This window comes from Aphelocoma coerulescens, chromosome 3, assembly GCF_041296385.1.
Source record: "Aphelocoma coerulescens isolate FSJ_1873_10779 chromosome 3, UR_Acoe_1.0, whole genome shotgun sequence".
Taxonomy (NCBI): Eukaryota; Metazoa; Chordata; class Aves; order Passeriformes; family Corvidae; genus Aphelocoma; species Aphelocoma coerulescens.
The window spans coordinates 64860973-64884194 of NC_091016.1; the positions used below are offsets into that span (position 1 = coordinate 64860973).

The window sequence follows — 23222 nt, forward strand, 5'->3', positions numbered from 1 at the left end:
AGAAGATTTTTATGTTTTACAAATGATTGATGCCTGTTAATGAAATAATAAGTCATTAAGGAACTGTTTTCTTTGTCCTTCTCTTACACAGTTCCCTTGGATATTTGGCTCATAAATTTGTGGAGGGAATGCTTCACTCATATTAAAAACCTTACTTCATTTATTAAAAGGCAAAACAGGGTTAATTTTTTTTTAGCATTTGCCTTTTCATTCTTTTTATTGTTCTTGGCATATTTTCATTGCTTACACTTAAGGTTTTCAAGCATTAATGCCAGACCATGAAAGCAAATATTCTTTTTATATTCCAGTAGTTAAAAAAATCCAGTTTATTTACATCCTTTTGATTTTTTTTTTTTTTTCCAGTTTTGGGCACTGAGTGTATAAAAACCTGTATTTGTGTGTCTCAGGCATTTTAGTGCTCCTGATACAGTTATATATAGAGAGTATAATTCTGTATAATTCTGCACGCCCGCTATTAAAATAAACTTTGGTATTTGTGACATTCACAGTACTACTTTCCTCAAGTTGTGACACTGGGAATGCTTGAATCATGATACTATTTTTGGTCATACTTTCACCCCTGGTCCTTTAAAAGTCTGAAAACTCTTACTTTATTGAGGTATTAGGGGATGCTCAGAATCTCCTAGAGCCCAGTGGCAAGTAAAACCCACCAGGGACATGGTAACACTCTAAGAACAGATAAGTTTAAGAAGAAAAAAACCATTATGGAATAATAATTTTTGGCTGTGAAAGAGATTGCATACATTGACTTGTAGACAGCAATTGCTCTATACCAGGTTTACTGTAACTGGTTTGAACCTCAGAACTGTATTTGCTCATGGGGTAATGAAGCATATCACAGGATCATGGGCTAATTTCAGCTTTAGTTTCTGAAGCAAGACTTTAAGTAATTAGCTTCTCAGACCTGAAGTTTGTAGGTTTTGGAAAGCAATGTTTTAATCTATTTTTTACAGCTTGCTCTCCTACTAAAATGTAACTAAAGTTTGTACCCTAAGGGAACACTGTTGAACATTAGCTCCTGATTGCCTTCTAGTTCTAAAGAAATTATCTTCTAATAATACTATTTTTGCTGTTGTTCATGAATCTGCTGGCCTTTATGACCTGATGTAATTTGTCTGAGAACAAAATAATTCTTACCTGAACTGTGACATGGAAAGTGCTTGGCTTGGAAAACTACGGTTTTTATGTATGGACTTTATTTCCACATTGATTTTTTTAAAAAGAAGAAAATAATGACAGAAATAACAAATAAAACCATTATTTATATTATAGTTTATAAGAAATACCTTTTCTAGGAATTAAATACAGAATTGAAAGTTACTCTATATGGCGATCAACAAAGACTGATTCTTCAAGGACCCTACCCTCAAAAAAAATAAAAAAGGAGAAAAGCAGAAGAGGGATTTTTTTAATGCCTTAACTCACATTTTATGTTCAAATTGTCAAAATTTAGTTTATCTTTTTGACAGAGAAAGAAGACCCCCTTCCTCGGTATCTCGTGATGTGCAATGTTTCATGTCAGGACACCTCTCTGTGCAGGTCAGCAAACAGCATGAATTGTCCTCAGCATGTAGTTCAGATTCAGGTAAGGTAATAGACTTGCTACATTTTAAAAACATTTAAAAGTAAAATAAGGAATACATTTCTGCATAAGATGTCCTGACCCCTCCATTTTCTTCTTCCCTATTTCTGAGCAACTGGAGAATCACATAAGCTTCCTGATTGCACAAACATTATCTCCAAATCTCTAGGAAAGCTGTTGGGATCACTTTAGACATCTATAGAGCTGTCTACACTTCTGTACAATTCTGGTCTAACATGGGGGTTGTGGTGCATAAGATGGGAGACATGCAGTTGTGAATCAAGCTCTTCTCAAATATTCATCATAGTTTTTAGTGATGAGTGTCACTCAGTTTGTGTCCATGCTTGTAGGTTCATTTGTCTGTATATATGCATACATTCGATATTATTTATATATTAAATATTTCTCACTTTGCTGTGATGTGCAGTGCCAAATCAGCACAGAACACAATTTTTCTTTCAGAATTTATTCATGGTCTAAACCCATTATTGGTAATTGGAGAAAAATGCCATTCTCCTGATCTTTACAAATGTCCTTTGCAGTCTGCAGTGGATTAAATTTGTTATGTTTATGGCTGATAGCTAAATGTTATCATTTAATATTAATCTATATGGCAGACAGTGACCTCTTTAAAAAGGTTTCCTTCCCTTCTTGTGTCAGGAAGCTTCTCTGTCAAACACTTTAAATAACATTTCTGGAACAGAATGTAAACAGAACATCATGTTTGCAATAGTAGACCTAACAGTTAATCTTAGCAGATGTTTCTTATGAAAGTTTTGCCAATTTCAAACTTTCTATCAGATACCACTGGGACAACATCTCAGTGACATTTCAGTTTTCGATTTGTTTGCTTGCTTAATTATTTACTTCCTTTCTCTTTACTGAAAAAAAATACAGTGAAATCTGGTTTGCAGGAATGTAATTTAAAAGAATTATTGTTCTTTCCTTATAACTTCAGAGGTTAACCAATTTTAATTTTTCATTATTTTTTTAAGGTACACTCTAATCAGAAGATAAATTTTTAGAAATTAGTTATTTTATATGAGAAAGTTGCATAAAACTGGTTGGTTTTGTTAGTCTTTCAGTAAAGGTATGTCAGAACTGGCATATAAGGGCTGCTGTTCATTGTCTCACAAGCGTTATGAGAAATATTTTTCTAGCAAATTGCTAGTGTAAGAATTATGCAGCAATAGCTTCCCCCCCCCCAAAAATTCCTCCACCATACCAGTACTGTTAGCACTGGAAGCAGTAACATAGACCAAGTTCAGATGGTTTCTAGTGCTTGACTTAAAACATTGCCAATATGTTGTGTAGATGGGCAGTTCACCACTGGCAAACAATCTTCTTTTTTGCCTGTTAAGTAACAGAATTGAGGGCTGGAAGTACATCCACGCTGTAACGATCTAAGCCTGGTTATCCTTCACTATGACACTTTTCAGTGACAGAATTTAGAGCATTTTAGATACTGATCCAACCTGGTTAGAAAACAGTGAGATTTTGCACCTCCACTTAGTGCCTGGCCTGTGCATCTGTTGTGTAGTAAATCTCCAAAGCCACGCTTATGTCACTCACGTGGGGATCCTGACTGGTAAGGGAAGAATTCAGGACATACTACAAAATTTGCAATATATAAAACTTATTGTTGATCCTGTGTTCTCTAATTTAGATTGATGAGATTACTGCATATTAACTGCAGAAATCTCTTGCCATTAGATTAGGTAACTAACTAAAATGTAAGGAAGCGTTTGCAGGGCAAGGGAGAGCGGCTGGGTGGTCTCTGGGAGGCTCTAAAGAAATCGCCTTCCTGCAGCCCAGCTCTAAGTTCTCTTTCCCCTAGTCTTCAGGCATCCTGCACAACACAGAGGAAATATTTCCATTTCCAGGGACCTGATGTGCCTCGTTATTTCTGTCAGCAGATGTGACATTTGTGGGACTTAGCCATGTGCTACAGTACTGATTGTTATATAAATGTTTTGTTTCTAGGGTACAATGCTAATGACAAAGCAAGTTTATGCTTTGCTGTCTTTATGGAAGCTTGAAAATATATTACAAAAGACATGTCACAACCTTTACGAAATACTTAAGTGTATTATTATTGCACTAGCAGTGTCCCTGTCCCTGCCTGTACTTGAGCTATGTCAAGTTATGGTGACAAGCACCAAAGGCCTGAGAGGGCTCCCAGTGCTCTCAGCTGGTGAGTGGCTCCAAGCTGTCCCACAGAAGGAAGGAGCCTGGCTTTGTGCTGATGGTAGGAGAAATTTGGTTGCTGAAAGCCTTTTTAAAAATAAAATCTCTTGTAATTTGTTACTCCTTGGTTTACCATGGAGAAAAGTGTAATCCGAGGGATGTTGGAATGGAACAACAGCCTCAACCCACAATGTGTCCTATACCTTCATTTGCAAGGACATATTGAGGAGCACAAATGGACACCTGCAAATCCTAGAGGGACAATGAAAAATGCAGTGAGTCAGACTTACTTGTGCTATAGTGAAACTTGGAGACTTCAGGAACTGGGTATTGCCAGTTTTATGATACTCACTCCTGTTCTCAATGTGCCGGTGCACAGAGAGGTATTTCCCACGGCTGAGGGAGGTACTAAGTTCTGTGAGGAAGGGCAGGACATTGTGGGAAAATATATGCCATGTCACACACCTAACACTTGGCAAGTCTGAGGTAATAGTTATGCCTAAAATAACAGCAGCTAACACAGTGGAAGTAGGTTGAGCATGCAAAATATTCACTATGCCCTGAGGTCACTGAACACTCCTGTGGTTAGGTATGCCCACCCTCAGATCAAGTAAGGATTAGAGGAACAGTGTAGCTGGCACATGTATCAAAAAGGATAAAAACCCCAACCAAAACACAAAAAACCCCAGAGGTCAGAAGCATAGGGAAATAAAAATATCAAACTGAAACTCTTCAGAAAAGGACAGGTGTGTGAGTAGTTCCTGCTGAAGGGAGGTATAATGTTGCCTACATTGCTGCTCTTAAGCAAGACTTCACTTTGGCACCTCCCAGAGCATAAATATTGAGATTTTTAATGAAAGCAGCTGCAGGACATTTAATAATAAGGACAGTATCTTTGGATCAGAATATATTGACACAGGCCATGTTAACCCTGTTAATGAAGTAATGTTCTTTTTCTGTTTCTATACTCAACAGCAGGGTTTAGTAAGGCAGAAATATTTTAGGCTTTTTTCCTATGTGTAACTCCTTCTACATTCTGATCTCTTACAATATATGCAAATAAGTAGTTGCTATTGTTGGTCAAAATGTCCAGCTGAATAATTTGGCAAACCTTGTTTTTAATTAGGTCCCCTATTTCACCAAATTGAGCAAATATGGAGGAATCTTCTCCAGCAAATAATGGCAACACACTGGGTACTGTAAACTCAGAAAGGAGCCCAGTTAGTCAAGCATAAAAAACTTATTGAGGAGAAACCTCTTAGGAAAGTGTTGAGAAGCTGGAGTTTCATGCAGTGAATGCTACAAGAGATTGCATTTGTAAATGGACAAATACAGTGAACTTGTAAAAGCAGATATTAATTTCTCTGCACCTTCATCCACTATTTGCAAGGTGTAATATCCAAAACAATAATATGGAAAATAGTTCATACAGGAAGCCATTTACCAATAATTACCAATATTGCAGTTGAATTCTACCAAGTTGCTTACAGAACCTGCTGTCCCAACCAGTCTCAGCCCATCCTTGTCCCAGGGAGGCATCCAAAGCCTGGTACTGGGGCTGGAGCTGCATTGCTGCCTGTGGCAGCTTGCTCCTGGCTGGGTCAATGGGATGGGTCCTGGCTGCTGGATCCTGCCTGCTGGATCCTGCCTGGCTGCCCATGTGGGGAGCTGCCATCGTCCCGGACATCCCCTCTTGTGAAACCCACAGGTGTCAGACTCGTGCTACATTCGTTGTGTAGGAAAGGAACAAACAAGGTAACCCAGCACAAGCTACCAGAAATGTCCAAGAGAGATGAAAACTCGGTGCACTCCCAGCCCCTTGCAAGCCAGGCAGACATCTCCATTATTTGTAGCCTAAGAGCCATTCCCTATCCAGTGGCAATAATGATGCTCCCAATTATCCTCAATATGGAAATATTTTAAATAGAGTGCTTGAGAAGGCATGAAATAGAGTGCTTGAGAAGGCATGAAACTGGAATTTTATTCAGTTACTTGTAACAATTCTTGAGGTAATGAAATGCTTATACTGACCCTTCTGTATCCCAAACCAGTTGTCAGTGAGGAACAGGGAATGAGTACTCCCTTGCTTACACACATCACTACACAGCTGGCATTAGCAGGGCAGAAGGGGACTTGACTTCATCTAAAGCAGATCACACAGATCCAACAAGAGACTGACAAATGCAAATATTAGGCAAGAAGGACCAGTGACTGCACCCACTACAGCACAGCCCATTTTTTTAATCTCATATGCATACCTACCTCATGGGAAAGAAATAGACTCTGTCAGCTAAGCTAACACTGAAATCAAACAGCAACTCTTGCTTGGTTAAGTGTCTTGAAGGCCTGGCATAGGCACTGTTTAATGGTGTAGCTCCCTGGGATACCTGAGGAGCATGAACTACATTTCAGTTAAAAAGTGATGTAAAAGAATTTTGTTTTTCTTAAAAACATACATGTTAATATAATTTTTAAAGCAAGGGCATGAACTGGGTGGAACATTTGAATTCAAGACTTCCAAATTCAATACAGCTTTTTCTTTTCTTTCTGTATTCCTCAGTGGCCTTCTAAAACCTTCAAATCATTTCAGCCACCTTGAAAAAAGGCCTAAAGATATTAGAGACGTGAAACTTCCACACACTTAAGGAAAGCCAGTGTTTGGAGAGTGGAATAAGACTGAGAGGGGTGTCCCTGCTGAGGAAAAGGCTGGACCATAAGGGTATCCATTGGCTAATGGTGATTTGGGTAGCAGCTGGCTGGCCAGCACAGAAACAGGCACAGCCAGACACGGTACATCCTGCCCCTCCACAGTTACTAGTGACGAAGCACAGCGTGGAAGCTGAGGGCTTTTTGAGGTGTGGGGAAATTAAGTGTTAATGGAAAGGGTAAGCTATAAAAAGTTGAATTGGAAAAGTTCAAATTTAAAAGGAAAAAAATGATTCAGCAGTTTTCTCTTTGTGGAATCATCACTTGTTGGTATTTAAAATTGTCACAGCACAGGAATAATAAAAAATTCTCTATTTGGTAGTGTAGCACATTATCATGCTAAGTTACCATGATGCCTTAGTGAGCAAAAAAAGTATTTTTCGAATTAGTGGAGGATTCAGAGGACCATAATTCACACTGCCTGAAGTACAGCTCAATTTCTTTTTGAAAGGAGCCTTTCTCACAAGATTCCTGGCACTTCTTGGGTACAGCTGGATGAGAAATAAAATACAAATAGCCTCTTTTTGAATTCAGTGCTCCTTCTCTGGCCACAATGTCAATTAGGAAGTCAGCAAGGGTGTGTACGTGTGTGGGTAGATAAATGAATAAGTAAGATTGCTTGAGTTATTCCCATAGATTTAACTGCCACCTTTGTGATGATGACTCTAAAAATCTATTTCCAAACTCTCCCACTTTCCTGTATAATACCAGACGTGTCATTGGTGTCTTCCTCAATCAAATCTTCTTTATCTTAGTTCTTCCCTGGGCTCCTGCCAGGTCACATGGCTTCATAAAAGTCCTGAAACCCATTCCCACAGCCACCAATGTGATTCATCCTGTGACTCGTTTTTATCTCAGCTGTTGCAGGTTCTTTGTTTCTATTTGCAGTTTGTAAAGCCTGCACTTGTACAACTAGTCATGTTGGTTATAGGCACTAGCAACATCCCATCCTTTCACTGACATATGAGAAAGGAATTGAATAAAATGAAAGTGCCAGCTTATTTTTTTTTCACCTTTGAGAATCCAGTCAATTTTATTAACTCTGATTTTCTTAATTAATGCAGCTTAGAGGATCAGAACATGAACAAGCTTATTTAGCTTCTTCAGCTTTTTATAATAGCTGGTGAGTTATGGGAAACACAAATTTACTTCCCATCTGATGGCAGTGCCCTGAGGGGCTCTGATACCACTTTGAGTGACAGAGGATGGAAGACAGGATTCAGGTATAGTATATATAGTAGATATATGATAGTATATAGCTATAAGGAACAAATAGATTTTAATTTATTCCCAACCTCCAGCTATCTAATAAATATCTTTTTATCCCTTGCTGTACATCCACAAAGGGAAAGCAAAAAGCATATTCACTCAGATCATCCTAACTGAAGTGATTCATCCTCATATCCAATAGATAGTCTTCTATCTGTTTCTTTAGGTTATATTTGGGAATGGCTTTTGAAAGAGTTACTGTGCATAATACAATATTTCCTGAAGATGATGATGAAGACCTTATTGTGCTCAACAGTGTTCATATTTCCAATATCTCCAACAAACTTGCCAAATCAGACAGAAACACAAAGAGCTGAAGGGCACTGCTGAGTCAAGTACACCCCATGGCTGGCAGTCCTGGTGGGGGAAACCATGACCATCCAAATCTCTGTTCCTGGCTTTTTCCACTGACTCAATATCATTAACAGACCCTATGGTTTACAAATCCCCTTAAAAAATAGAGAGAGATAGATGGGAAATGCATTTCAAAACAAGCCCATAATAGCATTTTCCACCCTCGTCCTTCTAATTGTCCTGTTACACTTGTAGGGCTAAAAGACAAGAGAAAATAATTACTACAGAAACAAGACATTGTAGTATTTGCATTCAGTTGATGATTTTAGGTAGGGCTCAGGAAATAGACCTCAACTGCCAGGCTGTGAATGCACCTATTTTTTCTTGCCTGTTTCCTGTAGGAGAACACAGGGAGCGGGATAGCAAACTGCAGAGTGTGCAGACCTTGGACTCAAGCATGGCACTCCCAAGTTAAGCTGCTTGCCTTTTTTATCTGGAAGTGTCTCATTGCTCTGAAAGGGTTATAGTCCTCTGCAGGCACTGAACCCAAAGACTTGGCTTGGCTGTAGATCAAGCACGTGAAGAACGTGTGACCTTCTCAACAGAGAAAACCTTTGTCGTGAAATGAACTCAAGTAGCAACACAGAAATTTGTACTGGAAACAACTAGCGCCTCTCTGGTTCTTCCATGAAGGGAAATATAGTTCAGCCAGTGTTTTTCACAGGCAATTGTTACTTTTTTAACCTAAATTTTCCAGGGTTCTCCCTGAGTCCTTGAGTTAAACAGTTATCACCACATAAAGAGAGGACACACAACTGTTCTCACACGTAGAACCAAGGGAGGAATTAATTGTTTCTTATTATCTGCTTCCAAAGGCAGGCTCTCCCCTCAGTGAATGAGACAAGAAACAGTGTTACAGCATCACAGTTTGAAAGGGTAAGAGCATGAACCTTACTATTTGGATCATCCTCTCTTACCCCTTCAACGTGACTTCAAACATCTGGATGTCAATTTTTCCTCTCTAATGAGATAGGTTCTGCAAAGGAGAAGAACTCTAGTGCTTTAATAATATTGACCTGGAAAAGGCCTGTCTGAAAAGCTTCTGTATGAATTTCTAAAACCTGCTTACAAACATTAATGAAAGGTATTTCACAACTTTCTTGTCAGACAGGTAATTGTTATTATCATCTTTTGATGTCTTGCACAAACTGGGACAACAACTATGTGAGTTGCTCAAAGTGACAGAGCTGAGAACAGTATCCAGCTCCCAGTGCCACAAATTTATAAGACATGGCAGGTCCCCAGTCTAATTAATTTCATGAACAAAACATATTAATGTAAAGATGAGGAGTATAAAAATCAGTTTTAATCTGTGTGGTGACTTAGATAACATTGCTTTCAGAGGAATTGTATGAGAATGCTTCAGAGAAGCCACAGCTGATACAATGGGTGATGTGTCTTGTGCAGTGCCCTTGTGTAAGTGGGGACACTGAGACACTGGGCTTCTATTTCTGTGTTCTGTGTTGATCTTCTGGTGAAAGCCAGTGCTTAGCTGTGCAAGGGTACTAGCCGAGCTATTGCTTGATCCTTACTGTTGCCTGAAATCTTAAAACAAGTCTGTGTCCAGGCTACTGACAAACTTGCTTGGGCTGGCACTGTCCCTTTTCCTATATATAGAAAAAGATAGCAAGACATGGTTGGTTCATCCACACCTGAATTTTCTTGCAGCAGAAGTAGCAGTGGTTCCATTCCCATGTAAGAGTCATCATATTTCACTTTGCCTAGAAAGAAATGGGTGAAGTTCCCTCGGATGCTAGGCAAGTTGCATCACAATGGGTTAAAATGACAGCTTGTTCTACAAAGCCTTAAAGATTAAGAACATCAATTTCTAAACATTAAATCCCAGCAAAAGTACAGGAGGAGTTTGTTTTTGGCTTGGAGTAATATCACAGCTGATAGCAGACACCAAGTAAGAATATAGTGAACAAGGTTAGGAAAATGTATAAAAGCAGAATTAAATTTATTTCTTATTTAATTTATTTTTACTTTCTTTTGTTCAACAGGTTATTGCATTCCTATATGTTTATAGTAAAGAGTAAAAACTAAGTTATACCTTCATTTTGATTTCAAAAATGCTTTATATTTTGTTTTGAGTTTATTAAGAAGTATAGGTGGAAATTTTAAAATATTGCATCTACCTGATCTGTATTTTATTGTTATCAGGTATTTGTAGCTCAAGAAAATCTGATATATTAAGAAATTACTCAGCAGGCAGGACAGAAAGAACAATGAAAAGTAACTGGGGAAACTTCTGGCTATGCACAGACAGTCAGTGTGCTTGTAGCAGAGGTCCTCTTCTATGGCAATGTTATATGGCTCAGAGATTGCAATGTTCTAGATACACAACACTTACCCACGGTGTTTTGTTTGCCTGCAAGCACTCTGACATGATAGTGAAAGAATTCCCATATCTCCAGCTGATGAGCTTTCAGGTATGTTGCTGCACCAGCTTATTCAATTTTTTAAGATTTTAATGTAATTCTACAGCTTCTGTATGCCCCTGCCTGGCTGTGATGTGACAGCATCCATAAAGCATGGAAGCAGATATTCAGTATTTAGCAGCTACTGTAAGAATCACCTGATGGCAGGGAAGACATTACTTTTGCAAACCATATGTATCACACAACTTGCCCTGTCACCTTCCTGTGGTTCTCACAGTTGTCCTGCTGTTTTACTTGGGAAAGAGGTGGCAGGAGGTAAATCACTTGGCAACGATTGATTTGCCAGAGGGGTTGTTCTGGGTGTTGAGGAATTGTTGTTCACACCCTTTGAGTGTCAACACTGATGTACTTTAACAAGATTCTTGTGCTTTGACAATTTGCTTGAAGTTAAAGCTTTTCCAAATGATCAAGCTTATGTTTAGATTGTGACAGAGATGCATTCATGGCACCTCAGTGTCTTGGGTTTTTTGGCTGTCACAATTGTCCATCACTCTCTTTTGCCACTCATACCATGGTAGTTATTACTACACACAGAGTTCAGTTGTAAGTACTCTGAAATAGGCCATTGCAGGAAATCTTACATTCTCACTCTACGCTGTAAGACATTCCTCTATCAGATGGCTCCAGAGGGATACAGTCTCTCCTCCACCCATGCTTGTGCCTGTCCTGTTCATCTGCTGTTGTGCAGCTGTAGCACTCCTACTGTAAACAGATCAACCAGTCCTCTTTGCAGAAATAATCCTGCATCATCAAATTATCTTTGCTAAATTACCTATGCTTTTATATTTCTTATGGAGACTACTGAAAATCCCTAAAACTTATAAAGGCAAAATAGGGATGCTGTGATACACAATAGCCTCATTCTGTGGTACACAACAGGTATGTGCTCCAAATACAGTTGGAACATCTCTGCTGCACAGAAGTACCTTTCTGGCCCTTAAACACAAAGCAGTTACGGGGCTGGATGTTCTTCCCTGTGTTCCTGTACATCAGCATGTTGACATTTCATCAGTGACATGAACTTTCCATGTGACTTCTATTTACTCACTAAAACCTGCCTGCATATAACTGTTTCAACGTTATCTACTCTCAGAATCATTATTATGCTTTAAAATGCTTGCATCTGTGAAAACCAATAGACAGATGTTTCCTATAGAACAGTGTGTGCCATGGCTACTTGCATGTGAACAGCAGAAATACAAACTTTTCAAAACAATACACATTTTGTGGTCGGGTTTCTCCAAACTATTTAGTGTCCCCACCAAAAGCAGTTTCCTGGCAGAACATAAGGGTACAGCAGCTGTTTGAGCAAAAAACAACCCACCCTGTTGCTGGGGTGGTTTTGTATAGCCTCAATTTTTTTATTTTTTTTTTTTTAAACTACACAATTTCACATTGGGAATTCACAAAAAACATGCAGAAAAAGATCTTCACATGCACTAGATATAAGATGTCACCGCATTTTTGGCGCCATTATTTCCGTATGCCAGGCTCCTTGTTTGGGAAGCTGAGTGAAAAGTTACCTGTCTATGAGCCAGGTACATTTATCAGAGGTAAAGATGCTTTCCTGAGTCCATGCTTGACTCAGAAAGTCTGACTTTGGAGGACTGCATAAATTCAGATCCCATTAAATGATCTAGAAATATTCATCATCTCAGCTTATTCTCTCTATAAAAGCAAAACAACCAGAAGTGGCAATGTCTGTCAAAGAAGTGTATTTTTTAAGAGACGATTTTTGTTTGGGTGCTTTGAGGAACATAAATATATTATTATTCCATAAAAGAACTTTAAAATTCATTTCACCCATCATTAATTTTGCTCCTTGCCTATGTGTTTGTCTTAGTGCCGGTATTTATCTCAAAAGATTAACAAAGTCAATGTACTACATGGGATGCTTCACTGACCACCAGTATTTTCCTAAGAACAATTACTTTTCTTTTCTTACGGGAAACAGGAGAAGACCGACACCATGTTGGTACTATGATGTTCTAAAATGCTGGCTCAAGGCATTCCCTTATATACCAGAATTTTACATATTTCTTTGGTTTTGCTTAGAATAGAAAGGTTTTGGAATTTATTTTTTTCATAAGAAGTGAAAGACATGTATTTGTTTGTATGCTGTATTCTAGGAGGCACACAATAAGGAAAACAGATTTAAAAAATAATCATTAGGCTTCCAAGTATATTTAATATGTGTGCACTTGGATGCATATTATTCACTTTTATATTTTGTTTTATTACTTGCTTTCCAGAACAAAGAAACTCACGAGTATCCACGCCAAAGAAATAGCGTGTGAGAATCTGCATCTGCATACAATAATTTATATACTAACTACATTACGTAGTAACATGAACCATCTAGCCAGCAATGCTCTCCTGCTTCATTACACTGTGCACAGAAAAATTGAGCTTTATGCTAAGGATCTTGTTGTATTCACTGCCATCTGAATCTCATGCCTCTTTCATTGTTCTGTTCATCTCAATTTAAAATGCAGTTCTGATTTCGATCTGAGTACTATAAATCCAAAGTAAGTGTAACAGCTTCAAAGAAGTTTATTTCTGCTTTACATAGTTATAACTAAGATAAAAATCTGGCCCATAGGCTCATTCATTTTATAGCAAGTTAGAACATGTGCCCTTACTGTTGGCAAATCCTCAAGATTAACAGACATACATGTGCTGCTAGAATAGCAGCTATGGAGCTGCTTTTCTTTTTTTTTTTCATATGCCGTGCTATTTTTGGTTCCTTCCCCTTTGACACACATTCCTGGTAACAATTAAAAGCAGCTCTTCTTAGCACAAAATTAAAGCTGATAGGTGTACACTTTATGTATCAAATACATTTTCTGTGTTATGTATCAAATACATTAGATGCTGATTGTCATAGGTGGAATAGAAATGGGAGATCAGATTGTCCTTTTACTTACAGTGGTGTAAACCAGCAGAGTGAAAGATGGATAGAAAAATTATTCTGGGGATCTATTGATATTTGGTGTTTGGCTGTAAAAAGAAGCAAGTGATGCAGAAACAAGGATTGCTTGTGCCTTTCTGGGCTCTGAATGATCCCTGTGCCTGCCTTCTTGGAAGGAAAAGCAATACACCAGATCACTCACATCTTTCCCCTCTTGAAGGAGCCAGAGCTGGCGTTGCAGGACATTACACTAGTGGGGCTTGCCTTGGCTTGCTGTAGAGGGCTGCTCCCATTGTCACACTGGAGTTACAGGTCCTGTCTCCCCTTTGACAGCTCTTGTCCTTTCCGGTCGAGATGGACTCAGTATCTGCTCTGTCTGTGGACAGACTCTGCACCAGAGGTGTAAAGGAGAAGTGGATGACCTTCACAAATTCCCACAGCTTTAATTCCCAGGTGCTCTTGATGACATAAACTACTGAATGTCCCTGCATTTAACTGATTTCCTCCAGGAAAGTATTCCAATATTTTTGGAGTGAGTCTTGGGGCCTCAGGGCTCTTCTCTTTTCATATGACCGGGGCTGGCGCATGAAATTTCCCAGGATGGCTTTATGCTTACTCCCCAGATTTTAATTCCAGGTGCTGCAACATAATGTTCTTAGTGGAAAGTCCCTGGGATGCTAACTCATTTCCTCTTTTTTACCGTTGGGGTCCAAATTTTCTGCCTTCCAGTGTGCACAGCCAGAAATACTTACTTAATTTAGCATTCCTTATGTCAGCATTCCTGGAAAAATCCCAGGAATTTATTACATCAGTGGGTGGGGAGGGCAGATGGTGGCACAGGTCAGAGCTTTTACCACTTTTCTTTACCTGTGCACTTTGCCTACACTTGGCATTATGATTATGGGGGCAAATATCCATGAATAGTGATGAAGGGGATTATCTCCTAAGAAGAGCTCCATTGTGGTGAAAGGGTGTTAAACTCACAGCCTACAGTCACCTGCAGGGACTCCCTGCAGCCTATTACCCCAGTGGTCACTGCAAGGTGGTTAAAGTATCAAACCCCTGCTGAGGAAAGGTTGACCTTCAAGTGTAGTATGAAGGCTTTAAACTTGTCAGTGGGATTTAAGCATACTCTTATTTCCTGAAGCAAGACTTTGCTAAGTTTCATTCCTTCTAGCTAAACCATAGCATTGCTGTCTAGTCTTCAGAGAGAATATGCAACCATTTTTCACTGAGACTTGCACCCAGAATCACTGGGTTTACAGGAAGACATTTGGAAATGGACAAAAATACAGGAAAAGGGTTCTGTTTCCAGGGCAGTTGCTGTGATACATGCTGACAGTGTGGTCACCAAAGGATAAAGAAGATTTGCAGTCATCTCGTGATGTTTTGCCAAATATGTATTTCAATGCAAGAGCGTGGGTACTATATGGTAAAGAATATAAGAATAATTTCTTTATTTACATGGCTGTTTTTTGAGTGTTGCAGGGGCTGTGATCATAATTCCTGTAATACTCCAGCTCATAAATACTCAGTATGGTATGTAACCAACACTGTCTCGTGCAGCTGAACCACGTGTTTGCCTCATGGTAGTTGACATTCAGTCTATTTTGAAGGGACAAGCCTTCTGTTTAAGTTGTATCTTTCATTACAGTCTCTGTTCAAGTGAATGCAATGATGTCCCATACCACACCATCAGGTGATGGCTGCTCTGCATCACTGGAGGTGCTGTAAAACCACAATGTCCAGTGCAGCCCAAAGACAGTGAGGTGCTTAGTCTAGAGCTCATAGGAGGCAATCTGCCATAGGAAAGAAAACCAATCTAACTTACTTAAAACGAAACATCTGAAGTCAACAACTCAAAACCTTATTTCCCTCAGAAAATTACATTTAATGTTCCTCTGGAAACCAACAGCTTTATGGGAACTGCATGTTCTGTTGGAAAGGTATTACAGTGAGAGATCCTTGATCAGCTCCAATAATTTCAGCACTGTAGCTTTATGGGGTATTATTGACTCTGGCAAATGAGAAAATATGTCCTTTGCTCCCTTTTTTTTTTTACCAGCAGTTCCCTTTTTCTACTTCCATGGCATTGGCCCCAAACCGCTGACTAGACAAACAGATCATCTGACCTCACCCATCTAGCTATTTTTCAGCTAATTACTTTGTGTTCCCAACCCCCAAGCAATTTTCATGTAAACGTATTTCAGGAAATACGTTTCATTGTGGGTAATTCCCTTGCCACCCTCAAGTTCAGGCAGGTGTTTTATCTGTTTTTGTACAGGTTCTTACTCTCTATCATTAGTCTTTGCAAGTCATTATTCTTGTTTTAACTGCTTTGATCTATTTACTAACTTCAAACTAGCTTAAGTAAAAGTTGACTCCTGTATGTTTTTACTGATTGATTTTCATATTATAATAATGTCCCTAAACACTGTTTAGTTTCATGCAGCTTTTCATCTTTGCTCGAATAAATGAGAGTTCTGCCACAAATAGGACCCACAGACCTTTCTTTCCCACAAGAAGAAATGCACATGATCACATGGCAACAGCTATTAGGTAAAACCCCAGCCTACATCTCACTGGGGATGCATGAACTGTGTGGTGAACTGCAGGAGAACCCCTGTGGCTCTGCAGGATGTTCAGCTGCAGCAGGTCATGCTGCAGGGGTCCAGATGTTTCAGAAGAATATCTAAGATGTCCAGATCTACAGCCCTACTCCCAATGACAACCTTCAGCTTCCACAAGAGAGAGACATGAGCTCAGGTGAAGCCAGTTTATGTCCTGAAATCTTCTTTCTTGCCTCCAACTTCTACCTCTCATCTCCATCTGTGACTAAGATTGGCTTACCTTTAAAATAGGCAATGTTACTTGATGATTATATTGATGCATGTAATTGCTTCTCAGTATTCTCCAGCAGATGCAGTAAGTCATGTTCCTGTTTTCTTAAAAGTAGTTCTAAAAATGACACGATCCTAGAGAACAGGCAGGGCCTTTTGTTGTACATATTTTATGAAGAAGAGGAAGTTAATACAACACCTAAAATGTGGATTATCAGATATCAAAGCAAATGACAAAACAGACTACAGGGAAGTAGCTTGTTGAGCTAGCCAGTGAACATTGAGTCTTCTCTTTCAACAAGCTGAAAGTGAGATGTGTCAGAACATTTCTGAATTAATTGGAGTATTGTGTTTGATTTACCCAAAGTCCCTTTAAAAACAGAAATAAAATAACATTCATTTCTCTAAAACTTCTGAAGGGAAGGTGTTGAGCTAAAATATTGTCAAATTTTATTGTATTTAAGGAGGAAGATAAAGAAAGGATGCAAAATTAGTGAGGGAAAGAATAGCATCCATCTAAAGCCTTTGATATCTACACCTGGCCTGGTCAGGTATACATGAGCCTGTATCAATGTTATTGAGCTTGTTCTTCCTGGAATGAGCTAGGTGGGGTTTTTTGTAAAGGAGAAGCATAGAACAATGCTTAGGATGGGAATTCTCCATCATAACTGATACTAGTAGCATCTTCATGGACCCCTGGTGGGAAATCCCTTCAATCCTTTGTAGAAATCCTGTTGGCTTCAGCTGGGTGAGCGCTGAAGGTTTCCAAGACCCGGCTGCCAAATACAGTTAGTAGAAAGCTATAATTTAGAATTTCCTCTCTAGGGTTTCCTGGTAAAGGATCTAAATACAGAGTGTGACTTAGGGAACCCACATTCTCCCCAGGGAGATAAAACAAACACACCCAACAGTCAGAAAAATAATCTGTTCTCATAGTATTCCTAGCTTGTTTTCAAACCAGCTGGGATTTCCATGATGTGAAACTTGGATCCATATGGAAATGATGGCATACTCCTCTGACCCTAATTTTACTTTCAAACTTTAGAGTTTTGTCCACCTCAGGGAATAGTGCAAAATGGAATCAGGATGGACCTGGAGGAATAAACAAATTTGTGCAACATATTTGCCTTCACTGTTAGGCATTCTTGCTGCTAAACTCAGCAAGTCATTCATGGTTTTCATGGGAACTTTTGCCTCTCAGTGCAAAAATAAATGAATGCAAATATTTCTTCCTTCCCAGAAACAGAAGTTATGTGGGCATGATTTAACTTGACAGTAAAAATAGTGTTGACCTAGCTGTACCACCAGGGTCTAATGGGCTAAAATTTTAATTCACTAAGCCACCATGTCAGCTTGGCTTTCCTTTCCAGCTGTTGTGAAGGCAGAACTACTCATCTAATTTCTTATTCCAGCCTGGTCAATATGCCCTTTGTAGGAACACAGCAGACTCCAGGGTAGATCAGTACATATTTTGTTACTGCTGCCTTCAGGTTAGTTCAAAAATGGAACTTTGATGTCTTCTACTCCTTTGTCTTGATTCTATATAGTTTGTTGGTAGGTTCTGACTTCCTTTTTGTAGGATGAAGGTGGGTCTTTCATAGGTAAGCATAATAAGTCTTTTCAAAGCATAATATAATGTATTGTCAACACTGTTTGTTAGTACAGGAGTAGTAGCAATACATTTCTGTAGCTATGATAGTTGCAGATAGGAGAGGGTACTTTCTTGAGTACTTGGAAAGCTTTGGGAGCAGGTCTTCTACCTACATCACACAAATTAATCTTTTCCTGCAATATTTATTCCTGTTTGTTAGTAACCGTAGAAAAAATGTCAACATAAATTCATCTCTATCTAGGATTTTAGTTTAACTTCTTCCCTAGGCTTCTGAAACTAATTAGGACTTTAATTATTAAATAAGGGGACTCTTTACTTTCTCCTCAACTTGCAAATCTGGAAACAGAGTGGAAACAGACTTGGCTCAGTGTAATCTGTAACATTACTTTCATTATCTTTTTTTTCCCCTTGAAAAAGTTCCCCAGGGCTTACAAATCTGGAGCAAATTGTCTGGTGATATTTTTCAATAACTTATTGATAGAAAAGGGTGCAAAATGATCCATGTAACTAAGTTAAAATAAGTCTTCTATGACATGCAAACCCCTGCTTTGTCTTCACAAAATTAGCTTGTTCTTGTAAACAGGCAGTGCTTAAGGGAACACAAATTGTTTTTTAAAGTGTATTTTATTAGTATTACAGTGTAATGTTTAAGGTCACAGCATTAGAGACTTGCTTCAATTTATTCCACATGTTGCTGAAGAAAAACCCAAGAAAAACCAACCAAAAGCCTATTGATTTTTGGCAGCTGGTTGAAAATAAAACATAGGCTAAGAGAACTAAGTACTTTTGAACATTCAACTCTTCATTATAAATGTCTTATCAAGGTGTAAAGTTATTTGGTACAGTAGAGGAAAATTTGTGCCCCTATTGAGGATATTTCCTATAAATGAGCTCAACTGTAATACCAGCCACTAGAAAATGCCACAAGGGAGACAGATGATGGAAATTCAGAAACTTTCTGATCAGACACTGCACTCGGTTACAAAGGAAATAAATCACATGTCAGTACAGAGTTATAAGAAACTGATCTTCACAGCTCCCATGACCAACTAGTCTCTTTGATTTACATGAACTGTGTGGCATACATCACTGTTCAAACATTATTTTGGTAAAAACAGAAAAAACCCGAGCAGTTTACACTGAAGTTTAAAACAAGACAGTTTAAAACAAGACAGGACGCTAGAAATCTGGAACACTATTTAGCCGATCTTTTATTGATTTTTTTTAGCAGTATGAAACCTATAGAGCACCTTGTCAGACACTTCTGCGACTGATGCTATGACTAGTTTCCAAGTTTCCAGTCTTCACTTGAGATTTTGACCAATGCCTTGCACTGAATGAACCTGTTTCCCCTTCTGTGTCCCCCCACCAGCTGTCCACTGCACCTCTCTACTGGAGATCATGTAATGTGCTGCTGAGTTGCTGTGCTGCCTGAGTGCTTGAGCCTTGGCTGTCCCAGTGTGCACAGATAAACACGGCTTCAGATAGGGCTGAGATGAATTTCAATGTCCTAACTTAAACCATTTTACCTACAGTCATCAGTAGATGGTGGCCACTCTCGTGAAATAAAGATGATTTGTCTTCTTTGGTCTCTTGTAGTCATGACTGTGTTTGGATGAGGCCAGAGACTGAAGTTTTTTTGTTTGCTGACTGAATGGGTGGAGGAGTCCATTGTAGTGCAAGGTTCACCAAGTTCCCTAGCAAACAGAGTTAGATCATGATTCAGAAATGTGCTTAGGTATTTTCTCTGCTTTGAGCACCTGAGTAGTGCACAGATGGTCAAAATGAACCTTGGTGCTCAAGCCAGGCATAATCTCAGTGTGCTCGTGAATCAGTAGCGTGACTGTCGCTGCAGTCAGAAAGTGTGAGCTCTGCCCTTTCTCTGCTATTGATTTTTGAATGATTGTGTATAAATCAGTCAGTGTTTATCACTTTCTGTATTCTCTGAGACTCACTTAGTCATTTGTGAACTTCCTTGAACTCCTTGGATGAAAGTCTATGCAAGGACAAACAAGTCAAAATACAGTATTATGATGTAATTCAGTGAAAGGAACATATTCCTTTTACCACTCAGATATTTGTGAACTTCCTTGAACTCCTCAGATGAAAGTTTATGCAAGGACAAATCAAAATGTATTATCATGACGTAATTCAGTGAAAGGAACATATTCCTCCTGCTTATCTTTGTCTCATAATGTCATCATTGTATTTTCCCTTTCCTTTGGAAACCAGACTTTCGCTGACGTCAGTGAGACCTCAAAGTGCCTTTTGCAGTAATGCTTTTGAAATATCTTCTAGTGATAAAAATAAAGTTGATGCTCTGCTAAAAGGATTGGTTTCAGCAGATGATCCTCATGTTTGTAATATCACAATAAAACAAATGAACTAGAATCCTCTTTTCACTTTACTAAATACTCGTGACATTGAGATATATATGAATCTTCTTTCTTCCCTGCCAATATACACGTGATACAGATGTCCATCTCAACTTGTTGTACAAGAATTTTCCCACTCTGTTTCCACTAGCACAAGGAATTCCTTGTGTTTATCTGGCAGCACAGATTTTTGATCTGTGTCAACACTGCTGAAACATTTTGAGGAAAAAAAAATGCATAAAAGCCATTATCTTTCTATTTAAACTTGAACTACATTCTGTCTTACATCAACTGGCAAAGATAATCATATTTCACTGGATTGCTGAGCCCAGGATGAGAAAATGAACTTTTAGAAAAAAATTTACATAGACAAATGGTCAAAGATCATGAAAAACACTTTATTATCTGCTTGGTCAAAAAGCAAATTCTCCTTTTGATTTCTCTGATCTCCTTTCTTTCCCTGTAGAATTATTTTTTTCCACACATTTTCAGAATTATGGGATGTAATCCAAATGGCTGTCTTGTTCACTCCTCATATGCATGACTCATATACACGAGTGGCATCTTTCTGGGGACTAACTTTTACATTGTCTCTTTCCTTGGGATCTGGATGGAAGGGTGGCTATTGGGAGACACGAAAGTTTACGTTGTCAAAAAATAGGCATTGCAGGCTGAGTGCCCAGTTGCCCTGCTAGATATTACTAGCCTACTCTGCAGTATTTCTGGTTTTATTTACATGCTTTGCTTTTTTACTATTTGATGTGTTGGGCCTTGCATGTCTCTTCACTAGAGTTTCTCCATTCCTCTATCCTGGTGTCCCTGGCAGCCAGAACACCCTCCTGCCATGATTGCTCATCCCTCAAGCCTTCACTTCCTTCTCCAAAGCACATGAATGTTGCAAGATCAGTACCAGCTCCAGTGTACTACTAACCTAAACAGAACAATCCTGCCTTCTTTGGGCACCTCCACAGTCAGGAAAACCTGACTTCTCCGCTGCAATGCTAGGCAGGTTCTTACAGTTTGGGGTTATCTTGGTCTGGTTAGAAGATGAACTCCTTGAGGCACTGGTGAACCTTAGGCTGTCATCTGTATCAGCCCAAGTACGCCGCTGGCACACAGCTCCATGGAATAAACACAAGACCTGTCCAGAAAAATCAGGAACTGTTATGGTGTTAAAATATTTTCAAGCTGCGGGTTTCAAAAGTAAAGGGCTTAAGGAATCGTGGGTCATAGAGAAGGAAGAAGAGAAAGTCAAGTTTAATGGATTATTACCATCTATGGAGAAAATATTTTAAATATTAATATAAATTCATTCAACTTCTCAGAGCTGAGTACAGATTGAATATATATTGCCTGCTCTGACTGGTTCACTGAAGCACTTTGCTGCCTCATGTTCTTTCTTTTTCCTCCTCAGAAGTGTGTAAATAGCCAGATACCTAGACAAATAAAAACAGATCAATCCCTTACAGTCTTTTGAATAAGTTGAACATATCAGGATTGCACAAGAACTGTCTGGATAGAGATGCTGTCACTTGTATAAAAGTCCTAAAAAAGATCTGCCACGTCACTGCTGAAGCCACAAAGAAGACTGAGGTAATTATTGCAACCTCCTGTTTTAAGCAAATTCTGTAGCACAGTTAAAACCACAAAAGCAATATATCACATGCAAAGTGAACCCAAAATCTCAATAGATTTGGAAGCTCTTAATATCAGCTATTGGCCAGTTATCAGAAGACTGAGGAGGTAAATGGGTAAGATAAATAGATGGGAAATCCACAAGGATACTTAACCAACAGTAGCTAAAGATTCCCAAAATATTCAGAGGCTCCATTTAATTAAATTCATAAATTGGTTATTTGTCTATAACTACCTCTTGAAGTCCAAAGTGCTGAATCTAATTTTATTGACATGGAAATCAGTGAGAGATCACTAATTTTCTATACAAAACATTATTTTGTGTCAACAGAGGCTACTATGAAATATCCTTACTTCAGCATTTGAAAAAATGGTGCACACATTGCCACAAATTGTGAGAGCAAATATCACTATTAATAATCACTATTTACAACTTCGACTAAGTTTCAGCAGACTTCAGCAAACAACAAGACCAATACAGAATGTCTGAGATTTGCACCAAATGTGGATTAGTTAACTTAAAAGGATCCAGATTAGACCAGCAATCTTTAGAAACAGTGATTGCTTAGGATTTTAACAAGGGTCTCTATACCCAGGTCTGTATACCCAGAATAGTCTGCACAGAGGTTGCCATAAACCACACATGTGATATCTCAAAGCTGCCTGTATAAGAACAAGAACACTGGATGTTTTAATGGACTATGGGAAAATTTAAGTAGTGGTATATATCCAGGGCGAGATTCATCTGAGTTTCAGCAGATTTCATCTTATTTCTGTTGGGTTGAACAGTTAAAGATGTCAATAAGAAGTCATTCAAAGGTTCCAAATATCTTAAAGACTTCATACCTTCATGTGTAAGCAAATCTTCTGAAGCAAAATTTTAAAAGGTAAAAGAAAAATGCTAAGAAAGATGATAGGAAAAAAAAAAAGAAGAAAATTCTATTGTTCTGCTGCCATAAAAAAAAAAGTATAAATCAAAATATCACTATCTCCATGAACATGTTCCTGGACTTTTGGAGTTTTCTAAGAAAGATTTGTGAAAAATAGCCCCAAGATGCAGTCATTAGAAACTTTTGTTTACTTGGCAGAGGAAGACAGTATTACTTAAACAGGGAGCTTTTTCTTTGGTTTGGTTTGGGTTTTTTGTCTGTTTGCTTTTTATTGTTATTATTGATGTTGTTTACCTGCATTTTTTGTTCCTGCAGCTACAGTGTTTGGAAGAGCTACCTGTTGTAAATGGCATTCACGGAAAAAGCATGTGGAATGACAAAGAGCTGAGAATGCCTTAC

The 23222-nt window shown here is 38.7% G+C and overlaps 1 long non-coding RNA gene across 1 annotated transcript; it reads left to right on the top strand.

Moving 5' to 3' along the window:
* Positions 1-1495: 1495 nt before the first annotated feature.
* Positions 1496-23222, top strand: LOC138107270 (uncharacterized). The gene is made up of 3 exons (XR_011149364.1): positions 1496-1606; positions 21713-21891; positions 23139-23222. It is a non-coding gene; the product is annotated as an uncharacterized lncRNA (long non-coding RNA).